This window comes from Trachinotus anak, unplaced genomic scaffold (genome assembly GCF_046630095.1).
Source record: "Trachinotus anak isolate AG129_WGS33_773 ecotype Australia unplaced genomic scaffold, CSIRO_AGI_Tana_v1 ptg000019l, whole genome shotgun sequence".
Lineage (NCBI taxonomy): Eukaryota > Metazoa > Chordata > Actinopteri > Carangiformes > Carangidae > Trachinotus > Trachinotus anak.
In genome coordinates, this window is record NW_027273870.1 from 19,665,540 (window position 1) to 19,680,644 (window position 15,105).

A 15,105-nucleotide genomic window follows, 5' to 3' on the forward strand; every position below is an offset into this window, starting at 1 on the left:
GTGACAAAAATAGAAATACCTCTGTATGTTATTGTAATGTACTCTGAATGTATGATCACAGCTGCAGAAGCAGCTCAGTTACTAGCAGTGAGGGTGTACACACACTTAATTAGTTCATCAATTAAGTCACTTTTTGTGAAAAATAAAATATACTTAAATTTGGATGGTATGGCCTTTAATGATCCTATATACAGCTGCAGTTACCCCTCAAATATTAATATGTATTAATCCATTTTCTTGTAACTATTGTATTAAGTACCGTATGAAGGGGACTGATAACACTCATCATGGTGCCTTTCAAATTAAGTGCAGCTCTTCAAAAATGGAAATGAGGGCTGTCACAGTAACAGTTTGTAGTCAAATCCTTTCATCGGCCACTGTCTCAGTCAGAGGTTACTTGGGCGACTTTCAGACTTTATTTAGCTTGGTCTACCACCAAAAAGCTGTTTGTTTATTTATTTTCCAGTTATAGACATTGCCCATGAGCTGTGTAAGCACCAGACATATTTAAAATATACATATAACACAGGTATTGCAATGCCTGTGAGTGAAAAAAGAAAAGCAGCAGATAATGTTAACAACACCACAGAGTTTTAAATAAAATCTGTTCTGCATTATGCCTTGCTCCAGTGAAGCCTGAATGACTGAGCTGTGACTTAACTGATGTGTAAAAACATATTGCCAAAAATATGGCTATTAAGTACATCGCACTGAAGACTAAACAATTTTCAGTTTAGTTAAACATTACATCGGTTTTCCTGCCACCACTGAATCAGCTTCCCAAGCGTCGTTCTAACCAGTTGCAGCAAGTCGCTGTAGATCATTTAGATTTCCGTTTCTAAAAACTAGGTTCCATCAGCATGATAAACATTTGCCTTCAGTAGAAATCAATACAGTAGAATTAAATTAAAGTAAGCAAACAGTTCTGGAAGTTGCGCAAGTGCACTGATTTTGTTTGTGTTAAGTGTGACCTCAAAATCATCTTGTGGGCTCAGTAATATGTTTCTGCCAGTTTGACTCAGTCAGACATCTCAGCACACACCGCTGAGGATCTCTCTTACAGACGTGAGGTGTGGCACTCCCGGCAAATCTTTTAATCAAGCAGATTTTGAGGTCTATTAGTTACAGAATCCCGTAATTTTTTTATTTTTTATTTGAACAGTTACTTCCCTCTGGTAAACAGTAGACCATTGTTCATGAAACGTAACTGTGGTTGGTAGCATTAGGAAATCTAGTTGTTGGTGTTGTGTTGTCACTGTGAGCAACAATTTAGCAAGAAGAGTGAACTTCTACCACCACCAATAAAACTGTCAACTTTGTGTTCTCTTTTTCTTTGCTGCACCAAACATTGTTAGTTTGAAGAGGTGATGTGAGTTGACAATATTCTCCCTCCTTTCTCTTCTTCTCCGGCCGCCTCCCCAACTCTTATCTCCATCCCTCTGCCCATTCTTTGTCTCCTCCAGAGTCTCCAGGAGCTTGATATGGAGCTTATGGGGAAAAGGGGGAAGATCAATCCTGGTGTCAGCAGCTCAGCACACATCTCTCCCAGTAACGGCAGGACAAGTGTCAGCTGGAGGAGAGGCAGCCGCCATGCAGAGAGAGAGAGAGAGAGAGAGAGTGCGTGAACGAGGGGAGTGAGGGAGAAGAGGGGTTGGTGGTGGGGGCAGGATGAGAAAGAGAGCCCTCTGCATGGCAGCCAAGCGAGTGAGCAAGCGAGCGGCGCAGCCCAAGGGAGTGCACCTCCAGTAGACAAAAGATCAATTCTCTCCATTTCACTCTCAGCTCCTGATAACAAGCAAAAGTTCAGCAAGCCCAGGAGCTGTCTTGCCTTTGAAATGTGCATTCTGGTGTGTTACACACATGCCGTTGCACAGTTACACTCTAATACAAGTGGCCTGCACACACAATCACTGACTAGCAGGTTTAAATTGAGAGGCCCAGTGGTTTTAGTAGTGATTATAAATAATTGTTATACATTTGTTTTCGAGACACGAGAAATGATTAGGAGTAAAGACCATGATGGAACAATAATGTCTACAAAAGCTTTTCATTGGGTTAAATGAGATACAGATAGTGTTCATGTCTTTGAAATTCTGGATACAGTCATTGTTTCCTTGATGAGGATACATGTTCTCCAAGTTTGTCATCAGCGGCGTCCAACACTTTTGATATGTCCTTCCTGCAGCAAAAACAGCATCCTCTAGTTTGCGTTTGGTTCGAGATAATAAAACAGACAGTAAGAGAAAACAGCACCAGACAGGAAGCTGTTGCATTTGGTCAGAATCAAAACATAATTTGTGACAGCGTGCCGTGCCAAGGGTGTGTGGTTTGGATCGTGATTGCGGGTAACATTGTTATTGGCAGAGGGCTTCGGTCAGTCAAACCAGAAACATGCATTTTGAAGAGCTTCATTTTGTTTTTCCTGCAGACACAAGTGTTATTGATAACATTCTCATTTGGGTGAGTTTATGGAATATATTGTTTCCTTCCTGTTTGTGCTGGTACTCAAGTCACAGCACTTGTTTTTGTTCAAATTTTAAAGAGGTCCTCCAAAACCACATGTTTGTGGGTGAGCCCTTACATGTTTCTCATTAAAAGTAACAACTTTTTTCAACTTCTAAATTATTGAAATAAATGTGATGAGATGTCACATTTATACAGGGCGTTGTGTCCAACTCTGACACACACTCTTTAAATACAGTATTTCACAGTCTGAGCATCTAAAGCTGTACCTTTTCCAGTTCACATAAAACTCACATTTATCTAGGTCAAAAAAAAAACAACAACTTCTTAAACATGTTGCCATGGTTCTAGTACTTGAAAGTCAACAACCAAATTTCACGCAAAAGTGGCCAGAGTTTATCTCATTTCCCTGTTTTGTGTAATTTGATGAGTCCTCATTGTCTATTTTGATCGTTTCTCTGTCCATGAAGGTCTATAAATCTCTGCTGAATTCCAGGGAGGCTGATGGTGTGTGACAGTTCTGTAGCTGGTTCTGTTTAAGACAACCACAAACAGAGAGCAGTCCTGTGGAGGTTAGAGCCTTGCCACTTCTCATCAGAGTGAAACCCAGAGAGAGGGTCACTCCCCGTCGATATTCAGGACAGTCGCTGACCCTCTGTAACAGTGGACTCTTTTCACAGGGGCTGGCGGGCCTGCAATGCAGCCAAGCTCATAGAGTTTGGAATTAGAGTTATTTCCAACCTCCTTCGTTTGGAGTCCAAATGTCATAACAGTGTCTGTGTAATGTACCCAATGATTAGGCTTCTCTCAGGGACCCCTATCCATGGCCTCCAACAGATGGCCTGCACCTCCTTGTATATGCAGATTTATTCACTGGGAATGTTTACAGATATCGTCATTACGTGGACATCCATGGCTAAATAAGCAGTTAATTGAAGCAAAAGCTGTCAACCAGTCATTGTTGTTTTTGTCATGTTCTGGCTGAAAGGAACAACTTGCAGAGAGGGACAGCCAGTATCACACAATTGACCTTTTACATGATTTTCAATTACTGGAGAGAGGAGAGAAACGGAGGGGTCCCTGTAGTGCAGCTGTCTCTGCTGTCTCCTTTCCAGAACATCTGCCCATCGAACGTGGCAGCGGCTCCTCTTTCTCCCCGTGAGGTCGCCTGCCCTGCCCAGGATGGGCAGGTGTGTGCTGGGCCAGGCCCCTCTGTCATTAAGCGGCCCAGCTGTGCTGTCACGTCTGGCATAGAGGCGGGTGTCATCCATGACCCTGTCTCAGCCCCCTCGGAGGGGCATACATAGACCTTGACAGGGCAGCTGAGGGTAAAGCCACGCATGGAATATCTATGAAGGACGACCATGTCGTCCCCTCCTTGTACCCTGGTGGGCGCCACCTCCGCATGCTTGCCTACCCTCCTGCCAAAGTGCAGGATGGGCCCTCATCAGCCGTGTCAGTCAATAAAAAGAGAACATCACACCTCCCCTCCTGCTGTGTCCTGTGTGTCTTTTCAAAGGAGAGTAACACACTTGGAAAGAAGGACAGAATGCGCTGATGCAGGAACAAAAGTATATTCAATAGAAACCAGATTGACAAGTTTAATGTGATAAATGGGCTAAAAACACCTCACTGTCATAACGAATGATAGAAATTGTCACTGTGCAGTGCTAATTCTGCCACCAACGTCTTCATGTTCATTGTATTAATGTTTTCAATATCCAAATGATTGTAGGAAAACACTTTAATCAATAACCCCCACCTCCATACCTTGAAAAGCAGCAGTGTGATTAGGATAATTCATTAGCATTTATTTCCCTTTCGGCCACACCGGAGTTGTCAGCAGCACAGTAATTCACAATGTCATTAAGAGTCAGCACCATATTTCATGTACTTTAACTACTTGATTTTGCTTGGACACACATGCCACTAAACACAGACATACTGACATGCTCCCGACTTCTCTCTTTAGCCTCTGCCCACTGAACATACCAGCATCCTCAGTGATGAGTGGTTTGACTCGGTCCTGGGAGTTGATGGCCAAGTAGATCTGTCTGCACCGTCTGCCTGCATTTGAATGTAAGGACCTGTTTCACCTCTGGTCAATGTCTTTTATTTGCTCCATAGAGATAGAAACTGCTGAACACAAAGCCAACAAACAGGAGCTGAGAAATATATCCATTAAGTGACCATAAGTGGTTTAGTCCAGTTCAGATTATGGAAAATGTCATTTTAAATCTGTAGTTGTCACACACTAACCCTAAGTACCATGATCAGAGCTTTGATAGGAGCAGGAGAAGAGATCAGATGGAAATCAGTAACTGATTTTTTGGAAAGAGAGCGGGTGAATTTTTATTTAGACAGGCCATGTTGCACAGTCTCAGCTGTGCCAAAAGCTGACTCAGAGTGTTCAGATTTTTAGAGGAAAGAGATTTTGCACAAGAGGAGGGGCAAACAGAACTGCTTTTAATATACCTAATCTGCGCAGCATGACCATGTATTGTATAACAAAGCATTTGTGAGAGAAAAAAACAATTTGTTGATCAATTGTTTCTTGTTAGAAACACATTAATGAAATACAAATGCAGCGTACAGTGTGAAAGAATGATCCTGTTTCTGACAACTTCTAATTTCACACGCACATCCGCACACACATTTCTTCTAGAGCAAACTTTAAAAATGGAAGAGTCACACTATTTTGCGTGAATGGGTGAAATGCAGTGCCTTTTTTCCTATACTGCCTCTTTGCAGTGCTTGAGATATACTTGAAATTTAAATTGTTAGAGAATATTATGCTTCTGATTGCTTGATACTCTGATGTTTCTGTGAACTCTTCTAAAGTGGTGGACACCGTAGAGACACATAGGGGGTAACTGCTCTAACCCCCTTTGGTCACTTCTTTTCAGTGGCTTTATCAAATTGGGCAAATATTTCCTATAGTTATCTAAAGTGAGAAAGAGCGAAGGGTCAAGTAATCACCAAGAAGATTGTTTTTCCCCCTAAAGTTCACTGTTGAACATTATTTTTATAAGTGTAGCGGGTGCAGGTTTACCGCACTTCCACACAATGGCTGAGTGTCAAGGGGAAACCAACCTGATTATCCCTGATGTGCCCTGAAAGAAAGAACTCAATTTGCTATTTGCTTTATTAACCAGTAAATTATTTACACCAGAATGTTGCCCTATTTTGTTATGGCGACTGTAGCTTCAACATCACAGTTTTATTTCATAACCATAATATTCTTTTGAGATGTTAATGCAACATTAATCTAGGCTGTGCAAAAATTCAGAAATTCAACAAGGGGCCCAACTTGCATGTGTTTTTCTTTTCCAGCGAAACTGATACACTGATGATATGTCATTACACTTGTCTAAAGCAATCTAAATAGGCTCCCATCTCCAAAGCATTGCTGAAAGTTGTCAAGTCCTGCTTGCTGCTAATTTTTTTGTAGGCCAGGGGTTATCGTTAAGCTTGAATAAGTCAAGTGGATGAAGTTTTGCATTTCTGTGCTGCATATCTCTAAAATAAGATTTCCATGGCTGCTGCTACCTCCATACTCCTCTGTCAAAAGATATCTGTGTCTGTTGCTTGTGCAGAGGCCTTTTTCCAGGTTCCCAAAAATAAGACGGCATCACTTCCATCATAAGACTTTTTACCGTTTGTCAGGGTGTAGCTTTTAAAGCGTGCTGAGAATTTATAAGCAGTGTCGGATACAGCTACACCTGCAGTATAACCAGTCTGAATGTGTTAACGTTTACCCTCATTATAATGACTGGGAGAATAAAAGTAAATCCTCCCAAAAATAGAACATGCATACAGATGTTACTTCCACACCTCAGGAAACCAGTTACAATCCATAGTCAAACACAAATAAACAGCTCCTTCTACACTATGACAAGACACTGGAAGTCCTGTATAACTTGGAAGGAATGATCAATGAAACAGAGAAGCACCTGACTTTAATTTGCAGCAGCCACACAAAGCTGTATAATTAAGTTCATAAATATATTAGTCTTACCTGTCATGCATTTCAAAAATCACAAAGCCCCAGGGGCACAATGCTGCATCCAAACCAGAATGCACACAAATTCTTCTTTTGACCAGCAAGAAATCAGGAATGTGATGTTTGTTTGGTCATTTTTGAGTTATTGGATTTTTCAGTGTCAGTGGTGTAATTCCCAGCCTCACCTACAGTGTATACACACACGTCTGGTGTTATTGGCAGCGTGCCTTCATCCACCGACACCTCCAGCGTCCCTGGTGGCCTTTGTCACAGAAGAAAGAGAATGATCAATATCCCAGTTAAACTAGACTTTCAAAGCTGATCGTAGGGCCTCGTTCTGGGGCCTTCTTCTTTAATGAATTTTCTTTCATTCCACACAAGTTTTTAAACATCAAACAATAAATCGGCCAGGGCACAGTAAAATATTTAGATCTATTGACTGTGTTTGAAAAATGTAGAGGGCAAAAACTCTAGTGGTTTGATGCTGATACATTCTGAACACTTTAATCCACCCGAGTGTTTCCTTTTATCTGCCTGGGTTTCTCCAAAAGAGGGGAAAAGGGCCTCAAGAATGTTCTCAAAGATCCAGCTACTCTTTCTTAAAAGCTCCTTACCTTCAACTGCTCTTCTTTAACACAGATATTCTCCGTGTTCTTGATACCAAGGCACACATTTAAAAAAAAAAATATATATATATATCCATGGCTCACAAAATCATTAATCCTGTGAGAAGATCAGATAAATCCTTGAGTGATTGTTCATCTTAAATGACAGGACCTGTTCCAGACAAAAATATAATTGTGTGAAACTGAATCTCAGTTAATTCTTTAGTCTTGTTTAACCATAATTTTCCACTTGTCAATAAAATCTCACATGTGGAAATGTGTTGTGTACCGCATGGCAGTGTGACATTACAAAGTTTGAGAACATCTGTTTTACTGCACTGACAGTTTATTGTAGTAGTGTTGCATTTCGTCATCCTCACCCCAAAAACAAACCCTGAAACAAAGAGGTAATAAAAATTACATCTGTGGTAAGAAGCCCCATTTGTTTTTTGGTGGAAATGGGTTTTTATGAAATATCTTTATGCTGCCATGAAAGGTCCCACAAAAAAAAAAAAAAGAATGGAAAGGGTTCTGGCGTAGAGTTATCTATAAAATACCTTCTGTCTTTCAATATTGACGGGTTGTTTTCACATGGTACAAGCCAGAGATCAAAAAGAGCGTCTGAAAATATGTTATGCTGTAGAAACATTTCATGAGAGTCAGCGAGTTTGAGCAGAACAACATTTCAGTCAAGTGTGTTGTGTGTATGTTGTGCACATCAGAGGAATTTTTTTTTCCCACTCAACAAAAACTTCTCCATATATTGAATGAAATCTCTTGTTTTGTTATTTTTGGTCAAAGTCACATTCAAGGTGAACATCAGCGCCTTGGTCTGACCCCTTGTGGAGCCGATCTACCTAATGTAGTAATAAATTGTACTGTGTGCGTATGCGTGCCTTTGCATATGGCTGTTGTGTGCACGAGTGTGTTTGGCTGGCGTGACAGCCTGGCCTTGACGTTAAACATCTGTCGGGTGATTCATTCGGCTGTGGATGTGCAGTGACACCGAGGCACATCTGCCGAGGTGCAGGCGATCCCTGCAACCTGCCCCTCGTAAGGCCCCAGCTTCACCACCCAAACCACTTTTCTGATGATTGCGTCATTCTCCCTCCTCTCCACCGTGGCTAGTTCACAAAAGTGACATCCTGCCTCTTTCCCCCAGTTCTGCACGCTGGAGAGTAGCAGATGCATAGCCTTGGGGAAATGTAGAAATGGCAAACACAATGAAACTCAAGAACCTTGGAGAAAAAAAAGTGATCTCAAGATAAACCTAATTTTATGTTGTTTTTTTTTCTCATGGCAGAATTAACAAAATTTTATTTTATTTTTTTTTTTGGTGCATTTTTAATGTAGTTGAAACCTTACAATAAAGTGGACAAGACGAGTGGCTGATTAATCCTTTCGTCAATTGTCAGAAAATAAATTGTGAACAATTTTGATAATATAAAAAAATCCAAATATTTACAGTTTTAAGCTTCTCAAACGGGAGGATTTGCTGATTTTTCTCTGTTATATATATCACTGTAAATTGAATATCTTTGGGCAATTTGAGAATGTGTTATGGATGTTTTTATTGCTATTTTGTGGACTAAACTGAATAATCAGAGAAAATAAAAATAAAAAAATTTGACGGAATAATCGATAATGAAAATGGAAAAAGCCCTGGACAAGATTGTCTTTTATTTTGGCACAAATCGACATCAGAATGTATTATATACTGTATTTACTTGAGGGATATATTCAATTCAATTTGATATGTATTTTTTTCTAGTCTGCTTCAAGAAAAGCCATGTTAGAGTGTAATAAATTTATTCCACCAAACGGAAAGATTGAGAAATCATTTGAGTTTAAGTGACAGATGCTTCTCTTCACTACTGTGCTGCGCATTGTAATCACTTGAATGAATACAGCTTGACTAATTAAGGTTATGCAGTTGGCTGGCTCTCTCCAAACAAAAGCCCAAGTAATGTGGATTGTGTTGTAGCACAGCCCCCATAGTATAAGTACAGATGAGAGCAGAGCTGATGTGCTGTTCAGTCTGATGTGTCAGTTGGAGTAAGTGCTAGAAAGATCAATCAGTCTAGCACTTGATTTTCAACATCACATTCATGTTTCCACTTAGCTAAAGATACAATTTTGTTGCGGGATAATAAGCTCATAAATTGATTTACTGTACCGTCTAGCTGCACCACTCTCAGCCCCGCTGTTACCAATGACGAAAACACTGAGGAATATGACTGTGACAAATTAAACGGAAATAGCTGATGACTAACAAACACAGCCAGTGCTGATGATGATGACTGAAATGCGTTGGATAGCCGTTCTTGAGCTTGCTGTGCATGTTTGGCACAGATAGAGTCCAAGGACGCACAAGGCCTTTGATCCTGTCTCTGGGGCGTCCCAGATGTTCCAGCGCAGGGCAATGTCAAGTCTGGTTTATTTGCAGAGGTAATGCCCAGCCATTACATGTACAACTCATCCATCAAACAAAAAGGAACATTTCAGGAACGCTTTTTTTCTTTGCTCGACTGAGCAATTGAGGTTTGTCAGTAAAGGGAGTCTTGATAGACCATAACCACATCTTCAGCTACATGTGCTTTAAAGGGCCCAGGACACAATGTTTCGTGAGGGCACCCATGGGACATTTCCTCTCCTACTTAATGCAGATGTCTGAGGATATTATCTATCATTTGAAGTAAAACTAAATGGGATTTTTCATTTCCATAGATGTCACTGAAGTAGAAGTTGTCCTTCCTGAAATCCTGAATAATTTTAATCATAAGGAACTCATTTGAGTGCACCCTGACTGATTGAACAGCTTTGAAAAAACTCTCAACCAGTAGGTGGCAGTATGATACCTGAATCTACAACTATCCAAATCAAGACTCCTCAATCATCACTAAGAATAAGAACCCTGCCTATTTCAATTGACAACTTATACAATAAAATCTAGTCCAGTTATTAAATGCAAAGTGGTAAAGATATTATTTGATATTTAACTATTTTTATTATTATTATTGTTATTATTATTATTACTATACTATTGCAGATAGAACATTCATATTTAAATGCAAAGTCTGATTTGGCCTGAGCTGTTTTATTTGCTGAGCAGAGATTTTGACTTTAGCAATCAATTTGAAAGGCAGAGGGGAAAACATATTTTAAATCAAATAAAATACTGTAGCATCTGACTAAGAGATCAGCCTGAATTTTAGCCTGAACTATTGATTTAACTGTGAAAGACATGCACAGTGTTTCCAATCAGCTTTATATAGTGTGACTAATGACTAATGCACTGCTTAAAAACCACTCCCATCCATAGGCTAATTTGCTTTGAAATGTAACTTGATGAGATGTGGTTTAAGATCTGGAGAGTACTTTTTGATTTGGCTTTCAATTTTTTTTAATTTGTAAAAGATTCCTCAATTATGAAAAATTCTTTTACATAGAAACATTTTGTTTTTGTTCTTATTCCGGTAAAAAACAGCAAGGAAATTTTCTCTTTGTAAATATGTATATATAAAAAAACCCATTTTCCTCCGCTCTGGCAGTTCACCTTTGTGGTATTTACAACATCCTCCACTTTGCAACCCCAGTGCAGTATTTACCTTTAATTCTTGGAATCTTTTGTAAATGCTTTCTTCTTATATTGACGGTCTCACTCTTCCAGCTGGCAGGGTAAAGGGGTAGGGCGTTCTTGCAAATGCATATGTGACACTATTTTCCCTCCAACTATAGCTTCAATCCCCACTGAAAGCAATTAAAAGGTAGCTGAAATCCAGAGGACCTAATGGGTTAATTTCTGGGCTTGTTGCTTCGGCAATCCTAACACAGTGAATTCTCTTCGTTTGTTTCGCAACTGAGCTCAAGGTGGACTTTTTTATTGACTCTTGTCAAGTCACAAAATGATGAAACTTGTGGCTGCACTGAAAACAGGCCTCCTGGATCAGACGAAATGAGAGGGACGCTGAATATTTTTGTAGCTTATTAAGTTAGTTCTCAAAATGTATTTCCTTCGGTTTTTAAAAAAGGGAAGATGCTTGTACAATCTGCAACATTCGCTGCCTCTACTCAGAATTAGAGATTTATTTTCTGAGGAGGAAAAAAAATCAATTAGTGCTAAATTTATTCATGGATTTCTGCGATCAATGCGAGTCCACTCTGAGGGGCTCGGTGGGACCCAGTTCATCCCAGTTAATGTGTTTGAAGGGGAATTACCATTGATGTTGTTTTCCCTTCCTCTCAGGTCAAAGAGCATCTTGGAGCTGTCACGGCCTGCCTGCCACACGGGAGGAACTTCCCTCCAGTCCTCACCGCTACCCACAAGGCACCTGGACAGGATAGAGGATGGCGAGGAGCAGAGGTTGATGTGAGGGAAAGACAATCAGGTTGGTTGGCTGTGCTGAATCTAACATACCCTCTGTCAGGGAGTCTCTTACTGGGGCTAATTGTGAATCCAATCAAGGCTGGGAATACAGCCTATTGATTTACCCCACTAAACACACACAATAAGCAAATACAGAGGGAATACATTATGTGTGGATTCACTCACATATGGCTTTTATGTTCGCAGAATATTCATATAATCTAAACTCTCACTGCCTGTTATACTGATCTGCTAGGTGTAAAACAGCTGTTCCTCACACTTTCTTAATTGGCTGCAACCACTGTAATTTTAATTCACATGACCTATCATGACTTCTTGATTGTTTTCATAATTCTTGCATACTTCATAATGCTGCTCCGAAAGACATGCGGTGTGATCCTCTGAAATGTTCCTTCAAGGATATTCTTCTCGCTCTCTGTATTGATTTCAAACAGTTCCTGCACACAGGCTATATTTCAGGTCAATTAGACATATTTGGGCATTTGCAAATCATTTTTTTCTCTCAGATCCTGGGGCTCTAAAACTGCACTTTTGGCCCTAACAGCACTGCTCAGATTCTCTGTGGAGCTTGACATTTTGATCTGCAACAGAGACTAAATGATAACCGTTTCCTTGTAAATACTGTTGCCTGCGGGGGAGGGTTTAAATAGACCAAGAAGGACTTTTCACTCACTCACTTGTTTATATTCACAACTCATCTAAATATGGACTGCTAAAGCATTTAGAATATAGTGTGCATTGCATGCAGCAGTGTGAGGCTGCAGAGTACAGTAAGTAGTGCAAGGGGAGACCCATAATTACAGCAAATTATCGTCAGTAATTTTCTAAATTCCTCTGCTTTTACACTTACAATTATGTAATTATGACCTTTTCCCAGAAAGATAGCGAATAGGTTGTGATTGTTCAGTTTGGGCTTTGTTCAACCGACAGTATAATTCCAATATCTTTCTTTCTGTCACTCTCTTTGTTTTGTTTTTCTTTAAAGAAAATGTCTTTAAAGTTTTTTTTTTTTTCTGTTCATGTATGAAAGAACAAGCTGCCTTTGTTTGAAGTGTTTGGTCTTGGCATCTGTGATCACTCTCATCAGGCCTCTCCACTCGCTGAGAGCAAAAACTCTCCAATTCATTTATTTTTATTTCAAACATATCATTGACTGCTGTCTGATCTCACATCCACATCTAAGAGAAAGTATTTATTTGAATCTAACTAACGCCCCTCTCTTCAACAATTTTAAATATAAATGGAGGAGGAATCGATTAGTCACTCACTGATTTTTATTTTTTTTTTATGTTTTCCCCTCATGTTTGAAAAAACATAAAACGAGTAAATAATTCCTTTTTTTACGAATAAGTGCGGCGGACATTGGATGGAATACTTATTTTGCCTTTTAGAGAAAGTCAGCACTGAAGTTTGACCTCTGTGTATTGTAATGACAACCTAAGGTCTCTGACACTTCATGGCAAGTAGATGACAACATCCTCCTACTACCGTGAACATGGTGAACTGGCAGCGCCCACACAGGGGAAGATTTACATAAACACTTTTTAATTGAGCTGCAAATGTTGTCATAAGATGGAGTCATTATTTTAGCACCCCTAAGGGGAAAATCTGCTCATGCAAAAAGAAAAAGAAAAGTCAGCCAGTCACATTATGCCCGATGTGAGGCTGCACAGATAGGATAATATTACATTTTTACAGTGGCGCTCTGAGCCTCTCCCAGATTGCTGATAGTGTTCAGCGCTCAGCGGCTGGCTCCAGGGAAAGATTGCTCCATGTCACATCCTTATCAAAAGAGCGTTTTGTTCCTTCTTTCACATACAGTTCTTATTCCACAAGAAGGCCTGTGATCTGTTATATGTGTGTAGATCTTTCTTCAGCACCCCCCACCCCCCAATGCTCCGCTGTAGATCAATTGTGTTTGTACTGTATGTGAATGTGTATCAAAGAGTCCCCACAGTCAATGCCTCCACTTATAAGGTAATGTACTGACACAGGAGATTCCACGGGGACTGTGCAGAGCTCTCCGTGCACAGCGGCTGTGCAGCAGAGGGAAGGGTTGGGAGGAGGGGGAACACAGCAGTCATATAGCGTGGGAGGAGGAAGCTGGATTGGTAACACACAGCGCTTACACAATACTACCTTCAAGTGGAAAGCAAATATATACCTACATGCAAAGAAACGCAAATGCATACGTACATACGTTGTCAGAGGCTGGTTTCAACATGAAGGGCTCCTGACCTGAGTGTTAGCCATGGTGATTAATCTCGCATCGAACACCTATTGTGTTTCACAGAACCACAGGGGAATACACTGTCAATGAGAACTTTCATAGCAGCAAAAACACTCACCCAGTTGTTTTATTAATCCTTCAGACTTATGAAGGCAGCTGTCCATGCAGAAGGGGAATTATTCCCATGCATTTCAATATTATATTGACCTTATAACTAGGCAAGTTTAAGTCATAAATCCATAGTTGCTCTTGTCTGAGAAGTGGGTAGCCCGGCGCTCACCAGCTCCTCCTTCCTGCACTCGTTCTTTTACAGCTGAGGTGGGAGGCAGGTCAAATACAAGGCTGGGGTTTTTGCTGGATTTAACCCAGCCAAAGGAGAGCGGTGGGAGGATGCAAGTGATGGTCTGTGCCTGTGTGTGTGAATGTATGGGTGTTTAAAAGCAACTGGATGTGGGGTGCATTGTCCTTTTGATGTGTATATGTGCTTTTCTATGTGCGCGTATGAATGTGTGGATACATAAGCAGTGACAGAAGGTGACCCCTCTGTCCGTGGTTTATTATGTCCGGTTCATTTGCTAGGCCAGACTCCATTGGCTGTCAGTTTTACTGCCTGACTGTGTCAGCTGGACAGTGTTAAGTCTGATGGAGTGTTTTTGCCTCTGAAGCCATCCTGAACAGAAAGGCAGGGAGAGCAATATAACAGGCTCAGTGACAGGTTCTCAAAACAGGCGGGCCATGAATATGCAAGCTCCTCCACAAACAGCCAGGAAAAAAAAAAAAAAACTGCTTGATGTGGCTGAATCTGAAAATAAGCAATTTTGCCATACTCAAGCAGCAGCACTGACACTTTCAGCATATTTCTCTGAGAGTCTCACTGTCTCCTCAATTTTATTTCTGCAGCAGGAGTTGGAGGACAGAGTTTCTCCCCTGTTTCATCACTAAATATTAAATAACATTTCTCTTTACTGTCACAACATAATGAAAACAGGAAAGGCATGTGCGAAGGGATAAAAAGAAATCACAATCGGATATTTTTGAGAAGTTATGATATTTGTGCGTTTTTTAATTATGTGGTTTTGCACAAGTAACATGTCTTGATCGATTGGGATAAGGACCTCCTCTTAGCTCCGAATGTGCCTCCACCCCTCCCCTGTTTCATGCAAATTAAGCATAACATGTGCCTTTGATATTGAAATGATCTTCCTGCATTCCTACAAACATTTCAGCCGACGAAAAGGAACTGTGCGTGCACTTTCTTACTGTAAGTTACATTTACCTCACCAAAGCCCCAAGTTTCTTTGGGACCTAGAATTGCTGTTTTGTTTGTTTTAAGACTACTGATATTACAGCTACAAATGATCTAAAAATATTTAAACTAAACCAAACCAGACTGAGGCTGTAACTAATGATTATTTTC

General features: G+C 40.4%; 1 long non-coding RNA gene across 1 annotated transcript; it reads right to left on the reverse strand.

The window, feature by feature from the left end:
- Positions 1-3,265: 3,265 nt before the first annotated feature.
- LOC139636881 (uncharacterized) lies at positions 3,266-14,083 on the reverse strand. Its single transcript, XR_011694484.1, has 2 exons — positions 13,807-14,083; positions 3,266-11,402 (listed from the first exon to the last, which is right to left on the reverse strand). It is a non-coding gene; the product is annotated as an uncharacterized lncRNA (long non-coding RNA).
- Between the last annotated feature and the right edge of the window lie 1,022 nt (positions 14,084-15,105).